At 46.6% G+C, this 20954-nt stretch overlaps 1 protein-coding gene across 2 annotated transcripts in view; it reads left to right on the top strand.

Moving 5' to 3' along the window:
* The first annotated feature begins 3553 nt into the window (after positions 1 to 3553).
* CAMKK1 (calcium/calmodulin dependent protein kinase kinase 1) overlaps positions 3554 to 20954 on the top strand; it is an 87541-nt gene continuing 70140 nt past the window's right edge. For both annotated transcript variants that reach the window (XM_052688729.1, XM_052688728.1), the window contains exons 1-2: positions 3554 to 3679; positions 4969 to 5034. The gene's annotated coding sequence lies outside the window, so the exon portion shown is untranslated. The remainder of the gene's footprint in view (positions 3680 to 4968; positions 5035 to 20954) is intronic.

The following is a 20954-nucleotide window of genomic DNA, read 5'->3' as shown; positions in this document are numbered from 1 at the left end:
TGCACCCATTTACATGAGGTCAATCTGCAGACAGCACTGCAAGTAGAGCAGGGAACTGTTTCTGCCTCCTTAATCTGTTAACCCACTTGTAATGTTAAATCTCAAATCTTACCTTGGAATTATTAAACACAGAATAGGAAATTAGGAAAATGCTCTTTGCAAAAGATCCTATTCACAACCTCTGAGCAGGGATCCCTAATAGTCTCAGAACTGCTTTAAAAATCGCAGGAGGGTTTATTTCCGTCTCCCTGCTCGCTTTTAAGATATGCAGTCTTTGGGGATCCTCAGCTTTGCATTCACTTCCCAGTCACTCCTGCAGGACCACGTGGTGCAATTTTAATACCTTCAGCAACACAAGCTGCTTGTCCACACCCGCTTGCTAATAGAAAAGTAACTCTTCAACAATTGAATGCTGTCTCCATCCCTTTCAGATGGAAAACACAAAAGAAAAAAATATGTTCTCTAGCTATTCTCTAATCATTACTAACAGGACCAACAAGCCCTTGTGCAGGACACTGCCAGTATAGTGTAGCCAGGGCAGCACTCCTGCACCTATCATGGTTGTTCTGAGGGGAGTGAGCCAGGAGCGCAGTGCTGTCTCCATGCAAAAAGGAAACTGAGGCACAAACAATTTGTGAATGTGGGTGAAGATGCAGGGGCAGATTCTGCCCCTGAGCGGTTATTACTGGTGGTGAAAGTCACCGAGTGGGAGCTGAAATGAATGTATCTTTTCTTCCCCTCAGGCTTGGTTACTGTGGAATAAATCAAATGGTACAGATATTCCAGAAGAGCGATTGCAGAAAAACTTATTCTGCAATAATTATACTGGTTAGTGATTCTGCAGAGATGGGGAATGATATTTCAGCCTCTGCAGAGCTGGCAACATTTGATCATTATGTTTGCACACAATTCCCAGCACAATGAGGCCACCATTTCCACCTGGTGCTTCTATACACCATAACAATGCAAATTAAGAACGAGTAATGCTGAAAAAGAGATGACCTTTTTCCTGTACGATCTCTCCTGTCTTTGAACCCACTCATTCCTTCTTTGGCACTCCCTTTTATATTTAACCCAGTTCTCCAGCTTGAAATTTTCTGGTTACAATCATTCCCTTCCTCTCTTGACATTCAGCTGGATATATCCTCAGGATTGACAGCAACATTTACGTCCTCCCAGCACTCAATGATGGTTTTATTTCTTTCTGTCCTAACCGGCCAGATTGTACTGCGTGGGGAAAGGTCCCTCTCTGCCATTACCACGTTAGACATCTGCAGCTGTGCCTGCAGTCATACTCCCAGTGGCAGTAAGTTGGTACAGCTCATTTTCGCTGCTGCCAGCTCCCAATTATGCCATGCTATTTTCTTTCTCTTTCACTGGTGAAGCCCTCTCTCCTCCTGTTATCTATTTCTAATTGCTTTATTGGCTAATTTTAGAAAACATAAAAGTCAAAAGTGGACAAGTGGATTCTGAATATAGCAGCCATGAAGTCAATGGAGCAGCTCCTCAGTGCTGGTGAACAGGGACCACTCCAGCTGGCAGCACTCAGCACAGCTCTGCTCTGCTTTATGGCACCACAAAGAGTCGTGGCCCATGCTGTTCTTAAAGAAAAGGTGGCTTCAACTCTTTTCTACCAAGCACACCTGGGAAATGCCTGGGAAAATGTGAAGCCTCCCTTGGGTGACTATAAATCAGGGACAGGTTAACCAGCAGTCCTTGAACCCAGGTGTATAGGAAATACTCATTACTGACCATTCTACGCCGAACCATTAATGAACAGAATACCAAAGCCTTATTTTAACCTTCTTACAGCCTTCATGGTAGAAGCATCAGTTAAACGTTATCTGGGACTCTCTGTACTGGTCACTGGTGCTTTGTAGTGCAACCACTTATGTGTTGTGAAAGAGGAAACCGAGGCACATGGGTTTTGTTTTCTGGGAGAAATAGCAGCTTGTGACAGAGGATTGTTACCCAAGTTATTACACTGGGATAAGTGCCATCGCCTGAGGCAAAAGTTTCAAACCCTAGTGATGGTGCTAAGACTGTTTCAGGTGTCACTGTTTCATTAAAGTGACTGATGCTAAAGGAGACAGGTCTTTAGGGGACAATCTTCAACACTTCTTAGTCATCTCCTGGGCATGTCAAAGTTCACAGTGAAGCATTCCAAATGATTTCTGAAGCCCCTGAAAACGTTTCTTGGCAACAGTTACGGCAAAAAGAACTGGAAGTTGAACGTTTCCTTGCTGGAGAGAAACTAAGCTGTACCTGTATGAGCAAGACCCTGCTAGTTATTCAGGATGTCCCTGTGAAATGGGGCTTTTATATTTATACATTTGGATCTTTCAGAGAAGGACGCCAGGGATTTGAAACCCAACTGCATAGCTGTGCACGCAGGGACCTGTGCTATGGACCATGGAGATGAGATGGGTGCCACTGCTGCACAGGCCTTTTTTTCACGTGTGTGCTTCTAGCTGAATTAGAATGAGAATTGACAACGAGCAGCAGAGGTGGTGCCAGGATTTGAACTGATTTCTCCTTGCCTTTGTTTGATTTGGTGTGAAGCCAGCGATGCTGTGTCCCCAAGCTGCCTGCTGCACAGGCAACCAGCCCTGCCTTGGTGCAAAGACAAACCCAAGGCTCTGAGGGAATGAGAGCATTCTTCAATGTGATCCTGAAACTGCTGCCTTCCTCAAAGGATGTGGCACCATGAACACAGACCTAAGCCACTTTTGGACCCAAAATTGCTACAAGGATGCCTCTCCACAGCAGCTTTGCTGCCTTCAGCAGAGACCAAACGTGGCCTGGAAGGGCAGATAATTTATCCAACGGTGGAAAATCCAGCTGGGTCCCTTCAGAAGCCATGCCCTCAATGCACCATTTGTATTTGAAAGGGACTAAAAATTAAACTGCTAATAGTAAAAACCAGAATTAGCAGGCTGTACCAACCTCCCTCTAGTTAACATCACATTGCTTTCACCAGATCCAAGAGTTCTTCTCTGCCCCAATGTTTCTGATTCGTGGAGAGTGTTCTCCTCTGGGTTTTCTCTCTGATGATCCTTCCTAGGTTTCTAATATAGGAATCATTTAGCTGGATGCAAGAATTCTTTAATAATCGAGCCAGCAGCCACACGTACTTGCTCAGTCCATCCCTCACACTGTCAGGGGGTTGGAATTGATGATCCCCTCCAACCTGGGATCCTCTAGGACTCCGTGATCCCTACACTGTCTGTCCCTCACAGCCTGAAACGGCTCCCTGCACGCAGCAGACCTCTGCTCCATAGCAGCGCTGGGCTACCAGCTACACTTCGCCAAGCTAAATAGCCAAAACCCCCGTGTTTTCACCCCGCAGCCTCAGGTGTGCTTGTTGTTTTTACAACACGGACAAATGCCCCCTCAAAAAACAGGGTTTTCCCTCACAACCGCCGCAGCGCACCGGGCGCCGCCTCGCCTCACCTCACGGCCAACGGCCGCCGCGAGAGGAGCGGCCGCCGCGAGCCAATAGGAGCGCGCGCGCGGGCGGTTATTTACAGGCGGCGGGCGGGGGGCTCCGATCCCGCGCGGCCAATGGAGGGCGGGCGGCCGAGGGGCGGCGCGCTCTGATAGGGCGCGTGCCGGGGAGTTTGTCCGGGCGCTGCAAGCGGCGGCACGTTGGAGCGGAGCGGCGCGTGGCCGAGGGCAGGTGAGCGGGCGGGAAGGGCGGGAGCGCGCCCGGAGCCTCCCTGCGTCCGTCGCCTCAGCCGGGGTCCGTCTTGACCGGCCTCGTAGGCCGCGCTGCGTGAGGAGCCTGAGGGCAATGCGGGGCCGCGTCAGCGCGCGGCGTCCCGGGGCTGTGATGGGAGCAGCGGTTGGGGCTCCGGCTATGTGGAATAGACGAGGGGGGGGGGGAAATCCTTCCGAAAGCCGGGTTGTGAGCGGTGTGCCCGCGGTGGGAAACTGCTTCCTTTCCAACAGGCTCCGCGATTCCCAATGCGGCTCTCGCTGCCGCTCCCGATAAGGTGTCAACTTGCGGCAGTCTCCGGTGTGTTGTGCCGTCTGACGCGGGCTGCTTTGAAGCGCTGCTTTTGGAGCTGGGTGAAGCAAGAAGGGAGTTGTTATCTCTGTTGCTGGCAGGGGAAGCCCGAAAGCAGAGTGCTGGTTTGTGGCACAGTGCTGCACCGTCCCCAGGCACAGCAGGAATTTGCTTTCCTCAGTGTGCTCCTTTGGCTCTTTCCTGAAGAAGGCCAGATCTTAGCAACCAGGAGCGTCAGCACTGGCCTCTTATCGTTCCAGCGAGGAGTTCAGGCGTGTTATGAATGCAATGTGAGAGCTGGGCTTTAAGCTTCAGTAGGTGCTGAGTGGGGTTGCCTTGTTCGCTGCCTGGAGTGCTTCTGTTCTGGACCCGTCTCCAGCTATTTCTTCTTGCTTTTTGGAATAAGTTTCAGTGGCTGGAGTTGGTGTGCTTGGAGTTGATATGAGTTGTGGTATTGTTCGTAGGATGGCACCTTGGCCATCTTCCTATGAAGAGAGCGGGCTGAGCTTGCTCTCTCAGTTTATCCAGTCTCTTCTGGAGCTGAACTGTGAGAGGACCTGGTGTCCTGAGTTCTTGTCTGCCCCAGTATTGCCCTAGTGAGTAATGATGTGCTGCACATTGTTTGAACCTAACTTCTGCCATAGGTTTCTGAGCCAGTGCTTCTAATGAAGTGTTCTTGAAGTGCTGGTTGTCTTTGCCTGGCACAAGATTCTTGCACTAACTGGTTCTCAAAGACCAGTTTTTCTTTGCCGGGAAGGATTGTGAAGTTTCTCAGGGGCTCTTGAGAGGTGTCTGCAGTGGGCAGCTGGTCAGCCTGCAATATAGGGCTTGCCTCCTCTTCCCACAGAAGCTTTGTATCTTTTACTTTAAACTAATAAAACGTTATCATGCTCCTGGATCTATGAATGAAACGCTGCTGCAGAGATCAAAGGAAGAGTCTCAGGTTCTTTCTTTTTTAGATACAGATGAGAGAACAGCAGAAGGGTCCCTGCTTGATTGTGTGCCACCCTGCAGCTGCCAGCTTGGTGAGTACAAGGATGCTGAATCCTGCTTGTGTGCATACAAATCTCAGCCAAAGTCCTTACCTCTTCTAAGAGGGAAAGCATCTTGCTATGCTGTGAGGAGGAGTTCCTTAAGGGGCTCAACATGTTTCAAGAAAGTTATGGGGTGTTTGCCTTTAGTGATAAATTATATACCATGTATAAAACCAGTCCTTGTTCCTACTCAGTGTGTCACTGGTTACACTGTAGACAATTTGTTTATGTGCAGTCTGACTAATTCTGCATAAAGGGATGGGAGGTTTTGGGTGGGGAGCAGCAAGAATCATCTGTGTGCAAGGTTTTATTTTTTTAATCAAATCATCAGCTGATGGAACTGGACAGGGGAAAGTGGGGGAGTACTGCAGACCCTGTGAGTCCCAGGTCATGCAGATCTGACCGTAGTGCTGGCCCAGGCATTGGAAGAATATTTTTTTTTCTCTTCCATTCACAGTGCACTACTACAGCCCTATGATGGATGCTGTTGAAGATAGATACTTTCTCTCTCAAACCATGTGTGGGCAATGGTCTTCCTTGCAGTTGGATATCTGCTGCTAATCCTGGTGTAATTCTGGTCCTGCTGCAGCAGACAAAATGTTTAAAAGGGCGGCATAGCAATGTTCTGGTTGCTGTGAAGAAGTGCTGTTTGAGTAGCAGTCACCACTGGAGCTTATGCGGTTTAGACATTGGCTGGGTTTGAAGAAGTGGCACTATGCTGAGCTTGCCACTCAGTGCTTCAGCTGAGAGTCTGCTTGCCAGAGTACTGTCTTTTGCTGGTATTTGCTTCCTGAAGTTACTGAACATTGTATTAACCCAGTTGTTTGTGCCAGCCTTTTTTAACTGTGAAAGGAATGGTCCAGTCTGCAAGCCACGTCTCAATGCAGTGTCAGTGCTGATCTTAGAGCCTTTACAGACTCCCTGTGAACCTGCAGTAGGAAAAGGCAGCTTCAGGAAAAGCTACCATAAAAGCTGGGGGAGCTAGATGACTTCTGGGTCTCCAGAGTATGTCTCTGGCTGAGAGGAGAAATCTGGTGCAAATCAGGGCATGCTGCACTATTGGGGTGGAAGGGATGTGTGTTAGTGGGGAGCTCACAGTCGGGTTAGTGCCCATGTTGGAGTTGTGGAAGGCAGTTGGCTTGATAACATCTGAAATCAATATGTGCAATTACTCTGCCTTGAGAAGATGTCTGGGGAGAGCCTGCCCATTGCTGAAGGTAGCCGATGAGCAGGAGGGTAGATGGTTCTGTTCAGCTGATCTCAAAGCACCAACAAACACTGATGTGGGGGGAGGAGGCAGTTTCTGCTTATGGGGGGATACGGTTCCCTTTTGGGGCTCTGTGCCAATGCTGTGCATGCAGGCAGTGTAAGGAGACAAATAATGGGAGGGGAAAATGGCTTACTTGAGGTCAGTAGCAAAGGTTGCACTGAGTAGCAGCTCTTCTTTGACACCTGTGTGAAGGAAAGTGAGCAAATGCTGCTTCTAGGTGACTTTGCACTGTCCTCTAACTTGTGCTCTGGCAGATGCTGGCTGCTGCCCAGCCCTACCCTGCTGCTGAAGTTTGGCAGTTGGAGAAGGCAGGCAGTGCAGCAAGTTAACTGAGGGCCAGTGAGGAGGCAAGTTACACATCAGCTGCTTGCCAAAAGCAAGGCCTGGGTTGCATGTGATTTAAATTAGATATTAATGTTAAAAAGGTTAAATGTTACTGGGTTATGCCTTAAAAATAAGAAAGCAAATGCATCTCAGGAAAGGTAGACAGACAGTCTTCACCAAGTTCTTCAAGTTCAGGTTCTTCTGCTGAGCTTTTTTCTTCATAGCTTTAAATTCCTCTTCTCTGATATGGAATCATTTTATGTCACTAGCTTCTCAAAGCAAGTGACATCCTGTAGCAAGTGTCTGAGCAGGTAGGTGACCCAGTCATCTAACAGGCAGTTAAACTGTGAAAGCAGTGAGGAGGATTGAAGTGTATAGAAGCAATTGCTGACATAACTCAGTCATTTGTGGCAGATCTGAAGTAGTTATAATCTTTATGATAAAGCATCAAAGTGCTGCGTACAGTGGATGTATGAATGATATCAAATAATGTAATTAAGCATGTGGTTTTAATTAAGACAGTGGTTAAGCTTGATGTGCTTGGAAAAAACTGTCTGAAGTGCTTAAGAGAAGATAACTGTAAATTGGCTGGAAGATAAAAATGGGAAGAAACATCATAGATGTGTGGGAGAGTGGCTGTTGATCTGTGGCTGCTGGTGAGGTGTAAGGTGGTATGCATACCTTTCTCTATCTCCAGAAACTGTTTTTCAGACTTGTGTGATTATATTAAAGACACACAAGTGGTGTCTTTATGGATTGTCCTTGATCATAAAAAAAATGTTTAGTTAGGGACATACACACTAGATGGGAATTGCAGATTTGTTTGTTTGAAGGTGAAACAGAAGCTGTGGCAAAGCAAGGGGGTCCCCTAGGGAAGGCTTGTGCCTTACTTCTAGGGCTGCCACAAATGAACAAGTGTAACTTTTTTCCCAGGATTAAACTTCAGGCTATCAAAAAAACCAAACAAACAAACAAAAAAAGCCCACGAAACCAAAACCATCTGGGAATTTGACTCTGCCTTTCCTATTTTCCAGCTATTGAGGTGCTGCTTTTCATTTTTTTTTTTTTCCTGTAACCTACACAAATATGGTCGTCAGACAAAGTTTATCATTAATGACAGGGTGTAGTCAAACACTGCTTAGCTGTACTTCTAATTTGCTTAGGGATTTGCTGAACTTGCTGGTAATGTTTCTTAGAGTGGGTTAAATCTTCAGAAACATTTTTGTACTCAATTTCAGGCTTCAATTTTATATTTGGCATAAGTGATAGAGACAGAAACAGATGGAGAAGTATAAATATTTGTCATAAGTGTCAAATATGTGACACTGGAGAATGATTTCACTGCTTCTATGTGCTTGTGTCCCTGGATGGGGAAGTTCTCTTGAAAGGTCAAAACCTTTTGAGGACACTGTGTTTGTGAGTTGAGACTTGCAGTTGAAAGGGAAAGCTGTCCCATGGCAGCTGAGAGCTTCTCATCCTGGAAACTTGCTGGTTTGGGAGTGAACCTGGCTGAAAATAAATCCCTGTATTTTATTTTCTGATGGCAACCAGCTCGTGAGCTGAGTCATGCCTTGTGATAAAGGTGTGGTTTGCTGAGGACTTGTTTCTGTTGGGTTGCTGCCCTGGACAGGCATTATTTTAGAGTGAGTACCTCAGAGGGAGTTGTGTGGTTTTTTCCAGAAGCCATTTGGGATTAATTTAGCCTGTTTGTCTCTGGGTTGGTTTCAGTGTTTTCTGTAGATCAGTGGCTGCATTCAGGGAAGGCTCTGAAGTGTTGTAATTAATTCTTCAATGCTATTCAGAGTATATGGTGAAGTTGTTAGCTAGTTAACAGTGACTGCTCTAATTATTCTGGTGTTAATACAAACAGTGAGGCTGTGATGTGCCATTCTGTGCTGGAGCAGCACGTGTATGTGTGCCTTTCTGAGATGGAAGTGCCCTTCCATCTTTCCTGTTCCTGTCCTGCACACTTTGCAGGCCAGGTTCCAAACAGGAAGGCCATAGAAGCCTAGCCTTCTGTTTTGCTGATACCACTGTTGAGAGGCAGCTACTTCCCTGAGGTCAGTGGACCAAATTCACGGGCCTCACTCATTTCTTTTATTGCTGCTTTCTGCAGTTGCTTTTCCCTGTTAGTCTCTGCTTTCCCACACCACTGTAGATGAGCAGGATCACACCCCATCCTTTTCAGCTGGCAGAAAAGCCTGGATTCTTGATTGGAGTCCTTGCTGCAGAGCTGGGGTGGAAGAGTTGTTGCTTTTTTTTTTTTTTTAAATAGATGGTCAGAAGCACGGAGTTGCTTCTCAAGGTGGGAGGATGAGAGCAGCTCCCTGAATCCTGATTCTGGTGTCATATCCCACGTATGTTTCTAGGGTTGACTGCTTGTTTTTTCTCAGCCAAGTGGCTCCATAATTGTGTGACCTTGTGAGGACATTTAATGATATACTATGAATAACTATTAGGCCCCTCTTTCACTGTGCATCTTTGCACAGTTCTGTGGATAACATTTTCTTCACCTTCAAAGGAAAAAAAAATATTGCCTCTGGTGTTCTTACTTCACATTATTTCTGCCATGACTCTTGAACTCTATACTAAATAGATGCATTTCCTACAGACCCACAAAGCTCTGAATTGCAAAAGGCTGGTATACTATGTAGGATATTAACACAGATTGATTCATTTTCCTTCTGCTATGGATTTCCTTGGTAACATGAAGCCCCAATTCACAGATGGACTCAAACACTGTTGTGCATAGCAAAGGTGTTAAACAGAGCAGACATGAGGGGCTCAGCTGGGGTGGGGAAGAGAGGAGTAAAGAAATGCTGGGGAAGCCCAGGCTGAATAATACCTTCTGAGGTTGCATTAGTGTTGGATTTACAACTGTTAGCCTCTGCGATGGGGATACAAATGAGTCATACCAAGGAGTGTGAGATCATGCTCTACTGACCTGGACTTCAGTACCTACATTTGGCAGCTGAACGCTGTATGAGAGCAGTGCTATGCAGCCATCTGTTGCTGTTCTGGTGGCTGGTGTTCCTCCCTTATTCCTGCGTTACTCAACTGATTCACAATTTTACCTTGCTGTCTTTGTGAATGCAGCAAAGGTTCTATCAACCCTGTCGTTTTTGTTGCCTTATTAACTTAAAGGGCTTAACAGCACAATAGTCTAAGATAAAAGCTTCAGTGTGGGTGCTTCCTTCTCCCACCTGTAGGTTGTGGGATGCTCAATGGAAGCCCTGCTGGAAGAGATCTGTAGCTGCTGCTTCATGGTAGGTCTCTGCTACCAAACTCCCCCATGCACAGCTCTAGCACATGAGGCTTTGCCTGTCTGTGGGCAAGAAGCTGGAAGCTGTGTCCTTGTCAGGAACCTAGGATGAATCTAAGGATGAATCACAGTTCCATTAGGGAAGGAGCTGCAGCATGTGAAAAGTGGTGGATGTAACATGGAAGGAAATCGATGGTTTTACCCCTGGCATAGGTTGACTGCCACTCTGGAAAAGTGCTTTGCTTCTTCAGCGCTTCCCTCCCTGTCTCTTATGAATAACTGCAAATCAGACTGGGAAAAAACTGAGAGGAAGAGAGTAAGAACTGGGTTTGGATAGTTTTGATACAGAAGGCATTAGCCGTGTGCCAAAGAAATTGAGATATCTGAAAAGGCAGCTGGATTTGATGACAAAAAAGTAGAGGATTGTAGTACACATGCCTGTATGCCAGCTACCTAAACAAGCCTTCATTTTGGCACTTCTGACACCTGGCTCTGAGATGCTGTCTGAGTATTGCTGTTCTGTGATATTTGTTCTGGAACAGGGAACTTGGGTTCCCTTGAACTAAGTGTTCCTGCAGTGTGAGTGGCAGTATGAAGGCAGAAGACTCATCCACTGACCTCTTGCTGTTTCTCCGTGGTTGATGAGCTGCTTTGGTGCTGAGGTCAGGCCTTTCCACAGCTGTCAGGTACATTGGCTGGCAGAAGTTAATAAAGCCAGAGGCCCCCAGTTCTGTGAAGTTAGAGTGTAAAACAGACTTGAAACAGGTGTGGGTTTTTTGTTGTTGTTTTGGCATATGTGGCTGGGAAAGTGGAAGATATCTGGATGTGGCTTGCCATGCAAATTCTTGCTGAATGAAAAGGGAACAGAAATGTGCCTTGGGACTGCATTGTGGGTGACTACATGTGCAGGGTGTGATTTGCTGGAATTGTCAGATCCTCTGTTTCAGCTTGTACACAGTGCTGTCAGAGGTGGGACTGGGGAAGTGTGAGCATCTGAGAGGGGAGGAAATAATTTTATTCAAATGTAGGAGGACTCTGTATTGCTGCAAATCAGCCTGGACCATATAAAGGTGCTGTGTGGGTTTTACCTGCCTTTGTCCTGTGGTAGAGTTCAGGAACTTCAGTGCTTTCAGCTGGCAAATCAGGCCAAATTACTACTTGCCTTTAGAGAGATCAGGCATCTCTTCCAGCGTGTTTCCATACTCTAATCAGGCTTCTGCTTTTCCCTTTCTCATGCAGTATTGATGTGAGCAGTGCCTGTAATTTGCCTTGAAGCAATAGTAAAAAGGCATGACTTATTCATAGCAATTTCTGGGAGTTCATTCCTAAATGCCAGATAGATTGCTTCAAGTCAGGCTGCAGAATGGAGCTGACTTTTTTTTTTTTTTTTTTTTTTGTAAGGATCTGAATTTTCAGCTCTTTTTCAAAGGAGCTGAGAAGTGGTCATCCAAAATGATAATCACAGATGTGAAAGGGCAAAATCAGATCATGCCCTACTCGTGGAAATCAGTTTTTCTGTGGTGTGTGCTTCCAGCCACCAAACATCTGTTTACTTGCCTTGTGGTTTCTCATTAAGAGTATAAATTTTGCTCCAGGGACCAGTGTTGTCATCCTTATGCAGCATCAGGCATAGGTGATAACTGAGCCTGAAATGCCAAATCAATGGAAACTAAAGCCTCCAGATCAGAGTCAAAAACCGCAGACACTTGAAGGATACGAGGCCAAAGAGCAGTTTCTCAGCTACAGAAATGCATCTGGCTTGACTCCAGCGCAGTGTGTTGCTGGGCTGCCATGGCTCAGTGCCTGCCCAGCTCCCCTGTGGAGAAGTCCCTTCTCCCTGCAGGACACAGGGCCTGTCCCTTGCTGCTCTCGAGGCTGATGCTTGGTGTGTGTGCACCAGCCTCCTGCTGATGGCATGGCTGCAATGCTCAGGTATTTATGGTGTGAGCTGGATGTTAATTCCTGGATTCACTGAGGGTGTGCTGTGCCTTCTGCAAAGTACCGAGTCTCATTCCATTAAGAGCTTGTGGAGCACGCAGAATCTTTAATATCCAGTGTTCTTTAGGTATGAATGAATATTTCCTTGCCCTGAAACATTTCCCTGCTGTTAAATTCATTGCAGGCTCTAAGACAATACATCTCCTTCCTTCCCTTTCTCCTCCCATGCTCCAGGTTTTATTAACCTAGAAACGTGCTGACACTTCACCACCAGAATGGTTTTTTTAGCACACTGGGGAGCTCTGTAGTTTCTCTGCAAGTTGTCACTGCACTTGCCTTCAAGGGAAGATGATGGCTTGCTTTATCTCCTGGAGTATTTGTTCTTCCTAGCTGATGGCTTTCTGCATTATCTGACAACAGACAGCACTGTATGTGTAGCTGTTTCCCTTTAAAAGGAGGGGGTGTTGGGAAGGGGAATTGAAGAGAATTGAATTATTGTACTTGAATAATTTATTTTGGCAGGGCTGTCTGCCTGCAGACTGCTGCCAGACAGGTGTATTGGTTTGAGCCTTGTGGAAGGGACTGTTCCATCCTCATGACCTGCAGGTCACTTGGTGCCTCTTACTGTCATAAGGGTTTCTTAGTTTTCCTGTGAGTTCTCAGCAGTTCCTTAAACTGATGCTGGGTCTGGTTCCGGGCAGGCAGGGATCTGAGTGAAGCCCCTGTGGCTGTCAGGAGCAGGTACAGGCACTTGCACTGTTCAGGATGAATGCTTGCTGGCAGCTAAGGCAGCTTGCTTGTACCTTTTCAGTTAATACACTGTAGCAAAATAGTTCCAGACGTGGTTTACTTATTAACATTGGGAAGTGGCATTTCCAGCAGCCGTACAGGTTTTCCAAAGCCCTGACTTCTGGACACTTCCACTGCCCTGATGTCATCCAGGCTGTGCCATTCTGGCGTTTGGGAACTCAAGTGTTGTCCTGGCTGAAGCACCTGCAGTCAGCCAGCTCTGAGGCAAAAGGATTCTCCTGATTACTTCTAAGCTCACAGGGCCTGGTTCTTCCTGTCCTTCACAATCCTGTCCTCCAGCAGGACAGTTCTGTGGGGGCTCGCCGAAGGCTTTCTGGGCACAGGCAGCTCCTGCATGGAGGCAGGAAGCCAGGAGCTGGAGCAGAGACTGCTGAGTGGCAGCAGGCATGGAGAGGTGTGCTCAAAAGGGACTCTGAAGGTGCTCTGAGGTCACTGTGAAGTCTGAACAGCGATCAGTGGCGGACTGTGACAAGGAAAAGCTGGAGCTGTAAAGGGTGTGGCAAGGAAAACAATATATGCAACACCTTTCTGTCATAGTCAAGAGCTGGACTGTGTGGCCTTGGGAATCCAGCCCCTCCTTTGCAAAGCTGGGCCAACTGGAAACAGGTTTCAGTGACCTTTGCTGTGGCTGTTGAACCCAGTCAAGGAGCAGTGTGATACAAGACAACTCCAGAAGTCATCTAATAACCGGGTCTCTAGCTGAATACCCTCTAGACTTTTCTTTTGAAGGTGACTGTCTTGGATCTTTGGAGTCTTGCTGTCTTTTGTTACATTTCTCTATACTGAAGTGGCCACAGGCTATGGTCATAGTGCAGAAGGGTTGCTCGGATGGTCTGTGCTCTTTGGATCTCTTGAATCTATGCTCCTCTGAAGCCATAATTCCTCTCAGGCACGTAGAGGTGATGCAGATCGAAGGGCCTATCTCACAGTAAATCCATATGGATGACAACTGCTCTTCCACACCCAAGGCTGGGAGCTGTTGGGCTTACTATGCATCTCCCATGCTGAGAGGCAGCTGCTTCTTTCCTGGGTGCCAGCTAGGACCTGCATCTGGCTCTACAGTGCATTAAGCTAAATGTGCTCTGTTTAGGGAGGATGGATTCTCTCCTGTCAAACTATTCTGCCTGCAACTTGAGTCTCCTTGGAAACTTGTCACTTTTTTAGTCTTTTAAGCCCACCTCCCAGAGAGCATGGCAGTCTTAAGTATTTAGATATATAGAAAGAATGATGTGATTAAAATTCTTCATTTTATTTTTCGTGTATGAGTTTTTTACTCCTTTGATTTAAGGAGTGATAGTAGCTAATTGGATTCTGGACCAGGCTTGCATAGGCATCCGGGGGAAGGGACTGTAAATGAGCCTAGTTAGCCAGGAAATTGCACATTTAAATATAGTTCTTGGTAGGGTCAGCAGAACACCCCAGGGGCAAATTAAGAACAGCATCTCTGCTGACGTGTTCATTTAGCTGCAGACATTGTAAAGGAAACAAAAAGGAAGCCTGGAAGTGAGGGGAGCAAGCTGAAGGGTAGGTGTCCCATCTGCTGTGTTTCTGTACTGTTGCAGGTCTCTCCCAGGCAGCAGGATCCTTGTCTTGTCCTCTGCGTTGGCTGCTGTAATGGCTGATTCCAAGAAGAAAGAACTGAATTGACTTTTTGGGGGCTGATTTCCCGAAAGGATGTAAATCCATGGTTCACATAATGCCATAAGGCTGCTCTCACTCTTTTCAGCTTTGGCACAAATCATGGTGATAGAAAGATGAAATAAAATACCACCTTGTTTTCCCTGTTTGGGTTAAGGGGGGACAACTTTCTCTGTGAGGCTGCTGCTTGCTTCCCAAATTGATGAGTGGGATTCCTAGCCCTGTGGTACAGACCAATTTCCCTGAATTGGTATGCTGGGGAAGTAACTGTGGTTAGCGACAGGAGCCTTATTCACCTGAATAAAGACAGATCCTTACACTTGAATAATCTTTGACTGTAAGCCTGCAGTGCTCCTGAATTTGACTCAAGTGTGGGTGTTAGATTTCCAGCCCTGCTTGTCCCTTGATTCTTGTGTGGCTGGTGGGGTGTGCAGTGGAACTCACTTGCACTTCATTGTTTCACAGTCTGAACCAGTCCTTGACAATTTTATTTTCACCTTAAGGTTAAGATACATTGCTGCTGATGGGGAGGAAAATGTGGAAGAGCAGTTCTCTTTTCCTCTGGCCTCAGACACAACACTCGGTGCTCTCTGGTTCTGATTTATCTCCCTGGGGCAGACAATGTGTTCAGGTAGAAGGAGTTAGTCAGGGATTAGGTTTGATCCTAAATCCTTACCTCTTGGTGGCTAAGGGACTGTTGGCCTTTTAGGCTACCTGGAGGAAGATTTCACAAAAGCTGTGAGCCCCCAGAGGGGAAGTAGCAAGCTGCTTATCCCACCTTCTCTGCAGCTTTTCTGAGCTCAGTCTCCACATTGTGCTCCCTGGGTGAGTTTCACAGGGCTGAATGGGGAGCTGTGTGGGCTGTGAATGCCCAGCCCTGCTTAGCTGTAAGGGCATGGGTGCCTTTAAGACCTGCTGGAGGGCTGTGTAACTGGGTGCTACTCACCTTGTAACTTAAAATGGCATGTGGAATGTACCTTAATGATAGAAATATTTGAAACCTTGAGCTTGAAGACAAATGAAACAAAGAAAGGAGCAAAACAGTTTTTTTTTTTTTTTTTTTTACTACAGGAGTGTAGTTCACTTACTAAGTGCTCTGTTAGCCATGGGTGCTACGTATTTTACAAACATCTTGAGAGTTCGTACCTTAAAAGAGGGTCCTCTTACTTCACAGGGTTTTCTGTGCTGCTGTTCCTTAAATCTTGTATGTGCAGACTTAAGTCAGTTCATGCAGATGCCAGTTGGGGCTAGACTTCTGGGGGAGTCCCTTAAAAGCACGTGCCTTTTGGAGATCATTTCTTAAGCTTTCTTTTTCAATACCTGCTTTGAACTGGAGTTAGCCTTCTAGTTAGTTTTAAAGCACTGAATGCAGTAGGGCAGTTAGCTCTATGTTAATTGGTGCTGTTGTCATGCTGTTGAGGAGTTGTAGTAACCTGGCCAAGTTTTCTCTCCTAGGCTCAATGCCTGCATGTCTAAAAGGGAAAACTAATTATAGTGTGAAGCAAAGAGAACAGACTGGCCTAAAGGAAATGTCATTAAGTTTCTCCTCAGACCCTGGGTCAGCACATGTCAAATCACAGCTGCATCAATCTCTTAATTTCTTCCTCCTTCAATTTAAATTACCACCAAGTGATTTCTTGGAAGTGTAACTACATTTTATACTGCAAGAAGGGATTTAGAGAAAGCACAGACAGAATTCAAATATCAAAGGTTGGGCTGCAGTTACAGAAGCCAAACTGAGGACAGTTGTTTCCCTTTCCTTCTTGCTTTGTGCAGAACATTTGTGTTGACATCCTGATGACCCTTTGTTGAGGTCTTTCTGAGGCATGTGTGTGTGACCCAACTGAGAAGGGTATTGGAGATGTCTGTGTGGCTGGTAGATACAGCAAAAATAAAAAGTGCTTTCTGAGCAATGTGTCAAGCTGCTGACCCTCTTTCTTCACTTCTAAGCTGTTAATGTATGTTCCCCTCTACCTCCAAGCCTCTGCTATTGGTCCTTGTTGGAAACAGGAACTGGGATGAGGTGGACATAGGCCCTTTCCTGCATCTCAAATGTAGTGCTTACTGAGGAAGGAAGAACAGCCGTGAATCCATAATACAAATGTGTGGTTTCATCATTCATTGTTCTTTGCCATTCTTCAAGATGGGAGATCACGGTGTCAGTTGGAGCCACAAGGTGGGACCAGAACCATGGAAATCAGAACTTGCTTTTTAAATAAGTGTATTTCAGTTTCTTAACCTAGTTTCCTTCTGAAACCAGACCCTGTGTGAAAGGTGAACCATGTGTCTGCTATGTGTCTGTCACTCCTGTCTCCTACCCTGCTGTGCATCAGCTTCTGGGGCCTTTGTCCTCCTGCACTCAAATACAGCCATTTAGGCTTCAGAGATTTGTTGTCAAGAGTTTTCATGGATGTAGTTGGCTGGGTAGAGAGGGAAGGTGTTAAGGATGAGAGCCTCCAGCAATTAGTTCTGCACCCCCTGAGCAAGCTGACTTGGTGCTGCTTCCCTCATCTTCAGTTTTTCTGGCTAGCTTCACTGTGCCCTTACTTCCCTTTGCCTACATGTGCTGTTCAGTCCTCAAGGCTCCTCGTGCAATGATCCTCTCTATGGCTGAGTGGGGGGTGGTTGTGTGTCAGTGCTGGGCTGCTGCAAAGTCTCTGAGGAGCAGTGGTGCTGAGACATACAGATTCTGAGCCTCAGGGCTGCTTAGTGTCCTTCAGAATGGAGCAGAGAGCTTGGGGAGACCAGCAGGTTGGGAGGTTTGGGGTTCAGGTAGTTTGTCCACAGCCTAGTACAGGCATCCTAGGTTTCATCCTCCTAAGAAGTCTTTAGAGGATTGCCAGTAAGGCTAATGTGTGATGCCACACTGCTGTTCTTTTGCTGCACTAGTTATCTGATGTTAGTTGCCATCCTCTAGATAACTGGATTGCTGATTCTAAGACCATCTTTTCCTTTCATAATTCATGTGGGGAATTAATACAGAGATCTCTGAAACATAAAGCAGAGCCAAAGAGTATACTGAGTTGGAAGGGACTCACAAAGATGAGCGTCCAACTCCTGGCTCCACAAAGGAACACTTGAAAATCAAACCATGCTTCTGAGAGCATCGTCCAAACGCTTCCTGAACTCTGGCCAGGTGGGTGCCATGGCTGCTGCCCTGGGGGGCCTCTTTTCAGCTGGAAAGAGGATTTTCAGCATTTCTTTCCTAAGGCTTCATCCTCCAGCCTTCCCTGAGCAGGCGGAGCTGAACTCTGTTGCACAGAGGGAAGATGATGTTGTTTGTTGAGGTCAGGATGAACTGAAGTGTCAGATACAGGCACAGATGCATCTGCCTGGGACCCCACTCCTGCTGAGGGAGTCAGTGGGGTATCAGTGTTCTAAGGGACTGAGCAATTGCAGTTCAGCTTGGGTGCTTGTTAATAAAGAAAATAAAATCCATGAAAGAGATTTAATAACCAGGGAGAATAATTGTGAAGTGCTTCAGAATATTAACCAATGGCTGAATGCATTTAATTAGCTTAATGAAGCTGGGTGGCTGTGTTCTTTTTTAATCAAACAGATGGGCAAAACATTATGCACAAAAAATGAGTTCTGAATACAATGAATGCATTTAATTAGCAAATAAAAGAGAAGAAAGGGTTTTGTTTTTCAACTTCAAGTGAGGGATGCTTCACTATTGAGTGCTCTCAAAAAAGCCTTAAGAGCTGTGGTTTCTCTCAAGCTCTAGATTGTTAAAACTTGTAATGGCTTGAGCTGGGAACCAGGTGCAGGTAGGTGAGTAGTGTGCTGGTGGCAGCAGTGCCTTGCTGGCCCCAGCAGAGCTGGTTTGCATGCTGTGGTGGCATGGAGCCATCAGCAGCTGCGTTTATGGGCAGGATCCCCAAGGACATATTCAGCAGCAGTAATGCTGCTTAACCTGCTACTACAAAGCCTTTTACCTAAGTGTTTATGTGATCATGTCTGTTTTGCAGAAGGGGAAGGGGTGGAAATGGCAGATTGAGGTTAAGCAGTGAGGAGGCAAATTCAATGTCAAATGTCTGGTGCTGCTAAAGGTGCCCTTGGTATTCAGGGCACCAGGGAAACAGTGCTTGGAGGCCTTGCTCAGAGGACACACAGCCCTGTCTGTAGTGCTTCTGGCCCACTGAAGGGGACCACTTGTTGCCCTTGGTTCCTCTGTCCTGGCTGTAGTGCTGGCTCCTGTCCACTTGTGCCTGTTGGAACAAAACTTCTGCCAGCTCTGTCCCAGGGCAGGTCCCAGTCTGCAGCTGGCTCTGCAGATTTGTTAGCCTGCTGCACTCACGTGTACACACGTGCGTCCTCGTGCACTCTTCTGCTAGTTTGTCTCACCAGCTTTCTTGTGCCATAGGAACCTGTTGCAAATTAATAACCTACCTCTCCAGGCAGGAGACTCCCTTCCCTGTGAGCATCAGTGCTAATGTGGGTCTGTAATGTAGATCTGTCATACCTCTGTCTCACCAAGGCTGTGCATGTTTACTCAAGCCTAATGTTAAAAGCTGAGCAAGCCTTTTTGATATTAAGCCTATAATAACACCTTGCAGCTAAAGAGTGTGTTCTTCCCCATCGGTGGATTACTCAGCTCTCTTTTCTTTTGAGGGAGTGTTTAACAAAAGCAGAGACTTTCCCAGACTGTGTTTAATTAAACAGAGCTCAGAGATGTCTTTTCATTTTGGTGCTGTGACTATATTGCTTTCCAGCCTTATCTCTGGGGCAGGCAGAAATGGAGCGTGTGCTCTGCCTGTGGTCAGACCAGCCGTGTTCTCCTGTCAGGCTGCCCCAATGGCCCAGCAGCATGCTGATCCCATGTCTGCGTGGGGACCTGCAGGCTCTGATTGCTCCTTGGTACTGAAGAGGGATGCAGTCCTTGTAGCAGCCTCCAAAGTTAAGCAGGTGCTGGAGTGGAACCGTTTGGAAGTTCCTTATTTCTGTCTGAGGAGATTTTTGTGAGCAGATGGTGATGTGCTCTGGTTTTGCTTATTATTGCAGATTATTTGCCAGCTAATTTTTGTGACTAAAGCTTTGGCCTGTAGACTGTTTAGAATCCTGGAGTCAGGTTTCTGGTAGAAATACTTGTGTTTGCAAATTTTCAAATCTGTTTCTGTGCCTGTTCCCTGATGTCACCATCAGCAGGAGATTTCTCCCTGGATCAGACGCCCTCTGCTCTGCAGGAAGGGGGCAGCTCTTGGAGCAGAACTTCCCTCCTGGTGACAGCATGAGAACTGGCACTTCTGTACCCAGTTTCAAGTTTGTTTAATTTTAAAGCCTGTTAGGGTTGAAGTCCTAACCACAGCAACAGTGCTGTCATGCTGAGCTTCCCAAGGTCACACTGTTTTGTGTGGCACAGTACAGCAGCAGTCCTGCCACAGTGTGAGCTTTGTACAGGCAGTGCTGTTTTCATCCATGCTGGCCAGTAGCCGGAGGGCTGGCCTGTAGACAGCTTACGCCCATGGGTCCTGCAGCCACCTACCCATCTCTCCCTCTCCTGAAAAACTGCTATGACTTTTCTTTTGCTCATTTCTTGCCACCTCTCCCTTCTTTTAAAAAAAGAAAATCTCTCAGATGTCTCTGGAGAGCTGGCTCTGGTAGCTCCTTGACTGATTTATTCTAGTATTTTAACATTTACTGGATTTACATAACAGCCAAACAATCTGTTTCAGGAGTTTAATATAAACCTGACTCTAGTGAGTCACATTCATGTTAGCAATAATGCAAAGAAAGGCAGCTGGGGGAGTGAGGAGGTGACTTTTCTAGGTTTCTGCACTGAAATATCTGGCTTCTTGAAATATCTCTGACTCCTTGTAACTGCAAAGCTGTGCCAGCTCTCCTCCACCATCAGGGACCTGTTCTGAAACTTTGGAAGGTCAGTAGGTGCATCGCATCAGCACTCCTGGCTGAGCTCGGGGGCTTTCCAGAGGTATCTGTGCAGTGCTGGTGTCCCAGCAGCTTCCCAGCTGCATCGGGTGTGAGGTGCCAGGTGAGCAGGGTTTGTTCATCTGGGCTGCAGAAGGGAGATCCATCAGGATGATTAACAGAAGGGATTCCTACAGTGTGGTGTGTAATCTGCTGCTTCGAGTCCTGCCCAGGTAGAATGATTTTGGAACTCCCCAGTTCCTCTTGCCTAGCTGTACGTATTCAGAAACCCCCTGGAGCAGTTCTGCAGGCAGTCAGACCCTCCTTGCTCCTGAGGTGTGTGTGCTGGTTGGACTGTACTATTGTCAGGTAAAACAGATCCTCAAATTGTATTGTCTCTTATGAAAATTCTCAGCAAAAGATGCAGGAATGGAATTGCTGGGTTTGTGTTTGCATCACTGCCTGTGTTAGAGCTGGCTGTTCTGGCAAGCGAGCACTTCTTGCCCTGCAGCTTGCCTATTTGGATTCTTTTCTTTAGAACAGAAAATAAATGCTAGCTGATGAGATCCATTACAGCACTAATTTTAGAGCATGCCAAACACTAGGAAATTGTATTCACCCTTCAGTCTCATTTCTCTTTTTCCAATCCCTTCTCCCTTCGTGAAAACTGCCTTTGTCGTTCTTCTAAATGGCTGGTGACATCCTGCTCACTGTTATCTTCAGGCATTCTCCTTCCAGCCCTTTTCTGATGCTGCTTCACTCCACCACTCCACGCTGCTGTTACAAAAAGCTGCCTGTGGC

This window comes from Tympanuchus pallidicinctus, unplaced genomic scaffold, assembly GCF_026119805.1.
Source record: "Tympanuchus pallidicinctus isolate F22 unplaced genomic scaffold, pur_lepc_1.0 scaffold24, whole genome shotgun sequence".
Taxonomy (NCBI): Eukaryota; Metazoa; Chordata; class Aves; order Galliformes; family Phasianidae; genus Tympanuchus; species Tympanuchus pallidicinctus.
The sequence above is the reverse complement of the archived record's forward strand: the minus strand, read 5'-3'. Positions and strand labels throughout refer to the sequence as shown.